Source organism: Poecilia mexicana, unplaced genomic scaffold, assembly GCF_051168715.1.
Source record: "Poecilia mexicana isolate PSO_F unplaced genomic scaffold, ASM5116871v1 scaffold_7, whole genome shotgun sequence".
Taxonomy (NCBI): Eukaryota; Metazoa; Chordata; class Actinopteri; order Cyprinodontiformes; family Poeciliidae; genus Poecilia; species Poecilia mexicana.
This window is the reverse complement of record NW_028263376.1, coordinates 10,508,427-10,517,420: the sequence shown is the minus strand read 5'-3', so window position 1 is coordinate 10,517,420 and position 8,994 is coordinate 10,508,427.

Below are 8,994 nucleotides of genomic sequence, written 5' to 3'. Positions count from 1 at the left end.
CTGCGAAGAGCAACAAACCGTTCGCTTGAAACAATCCGCCATCTTGGAAATCTCTCAAACATGTTAGTCCATTTATCTATATGATTATGGATAATACTGCCAAACATCTGCTTCTACACATCTGTCTGGACCCGTTTTCTCTCTATTTTATTTTTTTTCCTCCATTTTGCAGAGTCAAACAGCAGAAGCAGACGCTCTCAGAGCGGTTGCCTCCCTCAGGCTTGGGGAGACAGATGGACACACTGTTGATGCTTTCTGAACGATAAATCCCCGCATGCAAACAAGCAGATCCAACAAATGTCAACAAACACAGATCTGCAGTCCTGTGAGGAAGAGCTTATTAGTCCTCCATCATCTTTTTATCTCCAAGTCTAAGGAGCCAGTCTCTCTTACCATTTTTATCCTGATTACTGGATCTCTAGTCTTCCTGAATGTCTTTTTTTTTCTCTTAGGATTTGAAATTGACTTTAGAGTAGATTCACATGCCCTTTGTTACTTGAAGCTATAATGAATTTGAATTTCCTTTGCTTAGACTAAAAACTTGTGAAGGCAACATTTTGATAAACTGGGGAAAAAAATCACAGACTTTGTTTTGCAGACCTAACAGTTGCACTAAAGGTAATTACAAGAATAATTGACTTTGTTTAATTAAAGCTCAGGCAATATCAGCTGACTCTTTTCTAATAATAATGGAAATATGAGTTTTACCACGTTTAGGGTCGCAGGCAGCAATTAGTGTGTGCTAAGAGCATTCAGTCAATTACTGGATGTTTTTATGGAACAAAGAAGGTAATCGAACACTATAGGTTTATATCTGTGATGATCCTTGTTTTAAATTAGCTCAGATCAATAGTACATGAAATGTGTTTTTTAGTCACCAGATGTTGCATGTAATATGAATGATAATCAGCATGAAGATGCTGCAGTGCAAATATGTGGTGGAATAGTTAATCCTGAGCAATTAAGAGGACTGAATCAGAGGGCAGAGTTGTGTGTTATTTTGGATCCTCCGTGCATGAATTCTGATCTTACTCAGGATTTATGTCCCAATTCTTAAAACTTTAGGAAAGAAAAATAATTAAGCATTTTAAACAGGCTTCTTTCAGGTCTACTCAGGTGGATAACATGGGTTTTAGACTTTAAATGGGCCTCATCACATCGGACCCCCCTAATCCAGTATGTCTACACTGTATATATATATATACATACAATGCCTGTCACAAACGTCCACTACTGTTCCTGCAATGTAATATGTTTCAGTTTAATTAAATTTGTAGGATTTCACTGTAACTCACACAATAAAATGTTAGAACAAGTGTTATTTTCGTAACAAAACCCCATATCTTAAAGCAAACGTTTATAAATATGTTTAAAAAAAAGGCTGTTTAAATATTTCCAAGAGCAATATAGTCAAAACGCTTGATAAAACATAGCCAGTGACACAAGATGTCCACAAAGATGGACATATCAATTTTTATAATTTCATCACAACATAAAATGAATCCATAAAATCTTTTTAACAATTATATTAGTCTTTTTTTCCCCTAAATTTGGGTAGCTGTGGAAATTTACATTTATGTCCAGAAGGTGGCAGTGTAGGTGGAGTGACACCAGAGTCCAATAAAAGTGTTAGTTTATAAATAATCATCTGTTTCTACATATTGGCTTGAAGTCATTAGTAGAAAAAAAAACAGACAAAACTCTTTCTTTACTGAGAAAGTTAAAATGTTTTAACCGATCACCAGCCCTTACCAGGATTAACAACCGTGTGAGCATTTTTACACAGTCAAGCCCATTTTGCCTTTATTCTCACATGCTGAGCTCCTCTGAGGTTTTCCCAGGGACGTGATAACGAGCTACCTCTGAGATTTGAAGGCAGACATTCAAAGTCCAAGCAGAGCCAAACGGTCAACGTGGACAGCTCTCCACAGAGCAGCTTAATGATGCCTGCTTCAACCTGACCCCCACTAATGAGCTGACAGCTGTATCTGTCTGTGCTGCAGGTGACACAGCTCACCAAATCAAACACACACAGCAGCTGCTTTCAACTGCAAATCATTAACAAAAAGCCTCGAGAAGCACCAAGACAGGCTGGAGTTATTGTCCACTGAGCGGCCAGGCATGATCAGAATTACGGACCTGAGATCTGAACATTAACCTCTCGTGATTGTGTGCAGCAGTCGTTACTACGCATGCATTCGATTAATGTGCATCCAAATATAGAAGCAGCTACTCAGGTCCTCAGCAGCTATAACACTGTGCAGGTATAACCCAACACACACACACACACACACACTCTCTCTCTCTCTCGTACCGTTTTCTGGCTGAAGAAGGAACAGGTGGGTCCCAGAGGGAGTGTGTTCAGGAGCATTATGTGTGTGTGTGAGTGTGTGTGTTAGACTTTTTTCATTCGGAGAATTATCTGGGAGCAAGTATGTTTCAGTGTGTCTGGATATTTTTAGGAGCAATAGCGATTCAAAAGAGCAGATTCGTTAGCTATAACAAAGCACCTACTCTGCATAAGATACTTGTACATTCTTGTATTTAAGTCTCATGCATTTGCACAGTTTCCGCAGTGAATTTACCTCACCTAGTATGTGATAAGTTGGGGCAGACAGGAAGCACAGGTCAGTCTGAATGAGAAACCTCGTAGAGACATGATGTAATCTTGTAAGTCATGAGCCGTTCACACCACATGGTGGCGGTATTGAGAAAGTCTTTTTTTAAATGCATCGCCCTCAAACCCTGATCCCAGCTGGATACACTGCAAAACAAACAAAAAAAAAAAAACAAAAAAAAAAAACGTAAAGAAAGGAAAAGCTGAAGCCCAAACAGGACGGACTGTGTTTTTTCTTAGCCATAATCACAGAGAGATTTGTAAACATTTTTTACTTTTGTGTTTTGCATTGCTTTGCTAATCCTCATATGCATTAGATACCTTGCAGTCAAGTAATCATTCAACAAGTCACCTCTTAAACAGACTCCCTGATTTACAAAAAAAATCTATAATTTCCCACAACTAGTCACTGAGCTTGGTGTGTAAAAATCTAACTATCATAAAACAAATAATTTAGGTCCAGACAGAGCTTTGTAACCTACTGGGAAAGGAATTTTAGAAACTATCTTCTTATCAATTGCTTGAGTGACCAGATGTGTTTTTTTGTTGTTGTTGTGCGATTCATTGCATTTTCACCCTGCTGGAATTTAAGGAGGGTTCACAGATCCCAAGAGGAACACATAAGACGAGCATGGAGCGCTCCTCTGCGTTCACGGTTGGGTCATCCCAATTAAGAGTTACAAAGCTGCCTGACAGAAACGTTGGTTCCCAGACATCCTGTGGGAAACCTCGGTGATGAGACTTAAATAAGTAGGTAGTGACTCTCTGTCTAGTCAGAGCGGATCAGACTGAACAGACACCGAGCTTGTCACACGTCTGCTTGCTGTTCTCATTCTTGCAAGAATTAATAAAGTGCTACCTGAGTGAAAATCTAAGAGTGATAGTTAATTAGGGGAAACTTGTTTTCCCTTTTTTGCACCTACTAAAGCATAAATTGAAAATGTTCGTTTAACTATGGACAGAAATCTAGTTTCCTGACAACCTGGTTGCAAACAGAAACGTTTTATGCTAATATGGAGGATTTTTCCTCCCCCTCCTGCTGGTGTTTTGTGCAACATATAATCACCTGTGCAACTCATACAATTGAGAAAATGCTGCAGGGATGCACATTACCCTGAGTTTTAACTGCTTCTGTCGTATTTCAGCTGTGTTACAGATCAAAACCAGCCTGCAGGGATTTTAGTATCTGCCAATTTTGAAAGAAAAAGAAAACTTAAAAAGTGAGATTGATGTGTTAAAACATTTGTAAAGAAGAGGGTTTTGTCCTTGAAATGAACACAATGGGCAAAAATGAGGTGAATCTCATCTCTTCTTTCAGTGATTGTTTTGCTTTTGTGTTTGTTTTTTGGGAATGTGTAATGTAAATTTTCACGAATGTTTTGCAGCATCTGTTATCTTTTTTTATTATTATTTTACAGTTTGTTTCTGTCTTGTTTACTGTTATGTGTGTTGTCATGGAAATCATTCATTCATTCTTCTTTGTTTTTTGATATTTTTTCTTCACTTATTTCACTGTTCAGTTTGGTTCTCCAAATTCCTCAAAGTCTTTTTGGCCGCCGGAGCAGAAACGGAGAACAAAAGCAGAGTTCAAAGTAGCCACTACAAGCATGGCTGACGTGCAGAAACCTTCCGAAAAAGGATACGATAAATTTCAAAGAACGTTTTTGCAGTGCAGTCCAGAAGGCTTTACTTTTCATCTCCCTCGCCAATCACAATCTCCCCTTGGAAGAGCCCTACTTGCTTGTCAATCACTTCCCCAGGGTGATGGGTTGGAGCAAGACAAAAGAGGGAGGAGAGTGATGGAAAGAGAAAAAAAAAATAGGCTCGGAGGGGGGCTAGATGTGAAAACGGATGAAAACACAGGGACGGGATGCTGGAGAGAGCGGAGCATGTAGAGTAATCGCTGAAAGCAGAGTCACCGTCTTGAAGAGAGATGAATGAATGGGGTCAGGGACGCTCCTGAGAATTAAGAGGGAGAGGAAAAAAAAGGGGGTGTGGATGAAGGGAGAAAGGTATGGATGGAGAAATATTGTGAGCCGGATGCGGGGAGGAGGTGGGAGAAGAGAGGGATTAAATCAGAGCTAAATAAGACGGAGAAAACAGGAGAAAGGAGACGTCACAGGAAAAGAGGAAGACAAGAAGAGAAACCATCAAACTTCAGGAACAGATTTACTTCCCAGTATAGACAAGAGAAGAAGATGACTAATATACCTATTTAATATTAGCGACAAATAACTCTTATGAAATTAAAAAAATACTCTGGGAGAGTTAACATTTAAGCTCTAACACCTAGTTAGTGTTAGTCAGTGTTAAATGACTAACTCTAGACAGATTTGGTATTTGACGCTTAATTAGATACCAACTCTCCAAAAAGAGTTGTATATATTTAACACTCTCTGGTGTGGACCCATAAAAGAGTTGAAATCAAATCTCAGAGGGTTCGTTTGGGTCTACTGGACTTGCTGTGTAATTTTTAGATATGTCTTATGATTTTGCAACAACTGTGAAATCAAATCAGCTACAGGAAAATCAAACTATATGTGTTAATACGGGTTTTATGGAGGCCTTGAATTTCTACCCCAAAGATTTGCACATCAATTTTTTTTTTTTTCCTCTTTAGTTATAGAAAATCCCATCAGAGGCCCCGTTTGTTGAATATAAGATTTCAAGAATTAAATTTGGAGGCAAAGTTTCCTTACATGTCAGGAAAGTTATCCAAATACCATCTCTATTGTTCTTGTATCCTGTAATGATTCTGACATAAATAAAAGATGAGTCGCTAGACACAGACCGGGAGGGAGAAATGTGTGACAGGAGCTCAGTGTAACTTTGCCGATACACTTTTGTGTGAGCGTTTCCATCCGCAAACGCTCACACAACGTGGCAGCAGAAAAAACTGAGGATATGAAAGGAGCTAAGACTCTATTTTGAGCCGGATTCATCTTCCACCAGGCGGTGAGTTCCTTCTTGACTCAGCAGGAAGGCTGCAGGAGGAAGAGGAGGAGAGTGGGAGGAAGACTAAAGCAGGCAGGAAGGAGGTGAGCCGCCGCTGGTTTGGTTGGCCCGCTCGCTTAGCATCAAAAACAGATGACTTGTAATTTTCCTGATTCACACCTAGAGCAATTGTGGCTGAGGGCAAAATGAGTTAAACTCAGCGTAAATGTCACTCCGTCTTAAGGAGAAAAAAAAAACAAAACAAAAAAAAAAAACATGCTGCTTTGCAGTTCTGGGTTTCTCTCCCTGAGCTCCAAAAATAAGAGCAAAAAAATTGGTGGCTGCTCAAAAACACAGAGTGATCTGATGAGAGAAGTCAGAGTGATCTGACAATGGAACCACTTCCACTGTCTGTCTGCTTCTTTAGACAAAATCACATGGAAATAACATCACACCTAAGTTCTATTTTTCTCATTTTGTCACATTACAACCACAAATGTCAATGTATTTTATTGAGTTGTTATTACGTAAGGCACAGCGGTCAAATGACACATGGTCTTCAAAGTTTCTTACCAATAAGAATCTGAAAAGTGTGGCCTACCACTTTTTGGACAATCAGAGATGGGAATCTTTGTCCATTCTCCTCAAAATAACTCAGAGTCAAGACTTTGTCAAGATCTCAACAGGATTTATTCCTGGACTTCATCACATAATACTTTTAAATAAACCAGTCATATGAAGGGTGCATTTTAAAGGATGCTGACCTGCTGAAAGGTAAACTCCCACTCAAGCATAAAACCCTGTGTAGCCTTGAAACGTTTTCTTTCAGCTACTGTCCTGTACTTAGCTCCTTGTATCGTTCCATCAAATCTGACCAGTTTACATGTTGCAGAAATCCTCCGTGATGCTGCCAACACCATCTGTTACTGTGGTGATGCGTTCACGGGAACATGAGTAAATGTGTTCAAATTTCAGACAGTGAATATCTTTGCAACTCAAAAATGTCTAACAGGTCAACATGTGGATGCTATGCGGTCAGAAAGTCACTTCTATGTAAGGCCAGCACTTACAGTAACAGAGAAAACAATTTGCTTACATTTTGCAGCGAAGGATTCTGAAAATATATATATATATATATATTTTTTTTTTTTACCCATGTTTGAACCGACCCTGAATTACGACCCTGTGAACTCTGAACATCACGATTACATCTGAAGTCAGGCACAAACCTCCCTGTTAAACTGGCATCCCGAATATTTTTATGAAGTAGCGCACACATGGCACCAGCGGAAACACGGCTGCACTCGCATTGATTCGGGAAGGAGGATGGAGGAGCTGCAGATATCGCTGTGGCTGACAGAGTGGAAAAATCTCCCTGCAGCAGAGACTCGGCACGCTGGCTGGTTCCGACACGTGGGGGTGTTTCCTGAACCGTGCACCTCCATTTAAATTCCCCAAACAACTGCAAATGTTTCTGTCAAACGCAGCCACGGAGTTGAGTGAAAGGTGGGAGATTGCAACGGCTTCGGCCGCGTCAGCAATGCCTGCAGGGAGGCCTGCAGAGCAGGTCCATGTTAGCCAATAATTGAATAAATTGGGAACGGAATTAAATTTGATAATAGAAATTAGGATTCTGGTTACATATAATTGCTGTGAACTTCGTTTGCTTGCCCTGGGCCATAGTTCAGCATGGGGTGAGGAGGGCTGGGCTGCAGCAAGTGAAAGAAAATATGTGGCAAAGTGTTTCAGAATTTAATGCAACAGTAAAGATTTCAGGGGAATTGAATTTTATAGTTTACAGCTGACGTTTCTGTGCTCATGAATGACGTCTCACCACGCATGCACTTGTTAAACAGGAAAAGCAGCGAGGTTCGCTCTGAAAGCACATTTGTTTTGGGTTAAATATTAACGTAGAGGCTATACTAAAAGCAGCCAGATTTCTAGTAAATCCTTAAAAACATTTAGAATGTCAAGCTTTGTAGTTAGAGTTGTATTGGAAATGCTCTTCCTCTATAGATTCTTCTTCTACTAATTGTCGTTTACATGTAGATTTTATCTGCAGAGACATCCACTGTTTAAAAGAGAGTCGTGGTGAACCAGGTGCGCCTCAGGCAAGTTGTGCAATTTAAAGAACTTTCTTCATGTTGAAATTTTCTCAAAACACGTGACAAGAGAAAGGAACACTGATTCTTGAGAGAGCGGCAATCAGGAAAGGGTATCTGCTTTAAAATCAATGCCATCAGGCTGGAGATTTCCACAAGGACAAACCAAATGTCCTCTGGAGAAAAGTTGTAGAGTCAGAGGAGGCAAAACTTTTACTCAGTAAAATTGGATGTTTTATCATACTGCTACTCCGTCCATTGAAAAAAAAAAAAACAGTCTGAGTGCGTTATTAAATACATAACATTCATCCTAATGATGGGTGTGTAAACGTCTGGCCCTAACTTTGTGCCTATAGGCGTAAAAACACAAGACACACCAAACAGCTGCAGGAATAAAACCACTTAAAGAGAGGCCAACTACACTGAAACTCTCTACGCTGCTGCAGAGCAACCTCAGCATCAGACAGACACTTCCTGCCAGAGCCGGGTAAGTCGTCACCTCACATGGCAAAAACAGGTCATGGAACGTAACGGAGCCCAAGGTCCTGAGAAGGACTTAAACTCCCCAGATGCGTGTGTGATCAAGCATCCCCTGAGCAGCACCGGCACAGTCCACAAAAAGGATTTGACTTTGCTCACCGCAGCAGCTGAAGGATCAAATACTAAACTCTGTCCCCTGTCTGTGTCTTGACAATTCATGAGAGGAGGCTGCATTACAATCATGTCAGTGTGTTACTTTTATGAATGTTGGTGTTTAAAGGGCTGCGGTATGTGTCACGGTATTAAATAGGTTAGATTTTCGTCTGTCTGACTCCATTTGTTAAAGGTTCCCTGAAGAGGAGGAAACTGGCCGAGGTATCACTTCTACTCCAAACATCAGAATCTGTAACAACCACAGCGGAAGAAAGCAGCACGCACGATTAATATGGGGACAAATGGTGTGCAGCAGCTATCTGGAAATGTGTCCTGACCATGAAACTAGATATTTAAATACACTGTGCAAAAAACAAACAAACAAAAAAAAACATAACCTCACTTTTTGTATTAAATCTGATTCAACTTTTCTGTTTTAGGTCAGCTAGAATTACCAGAATGATTTCTATTTGTTAGGTACCTGAACGATGAGGGGCAGGATTTGTAATTATTTTTCCTCAAATGCATATGTTTACATTAAATAAGACCACCGTGGCTTTACACAATACTAGAAATCCGAGGCGACGAGGTGATGACTTTGTAAGTTTCTGGAAGGTTAACTCACAACATTTGAGTCATTTAAGTCAAACAAGGGAACAGGAAGTAAACGGCGGACGTCAACAAGTCTGGTTCATCCTGGCAGGCGTT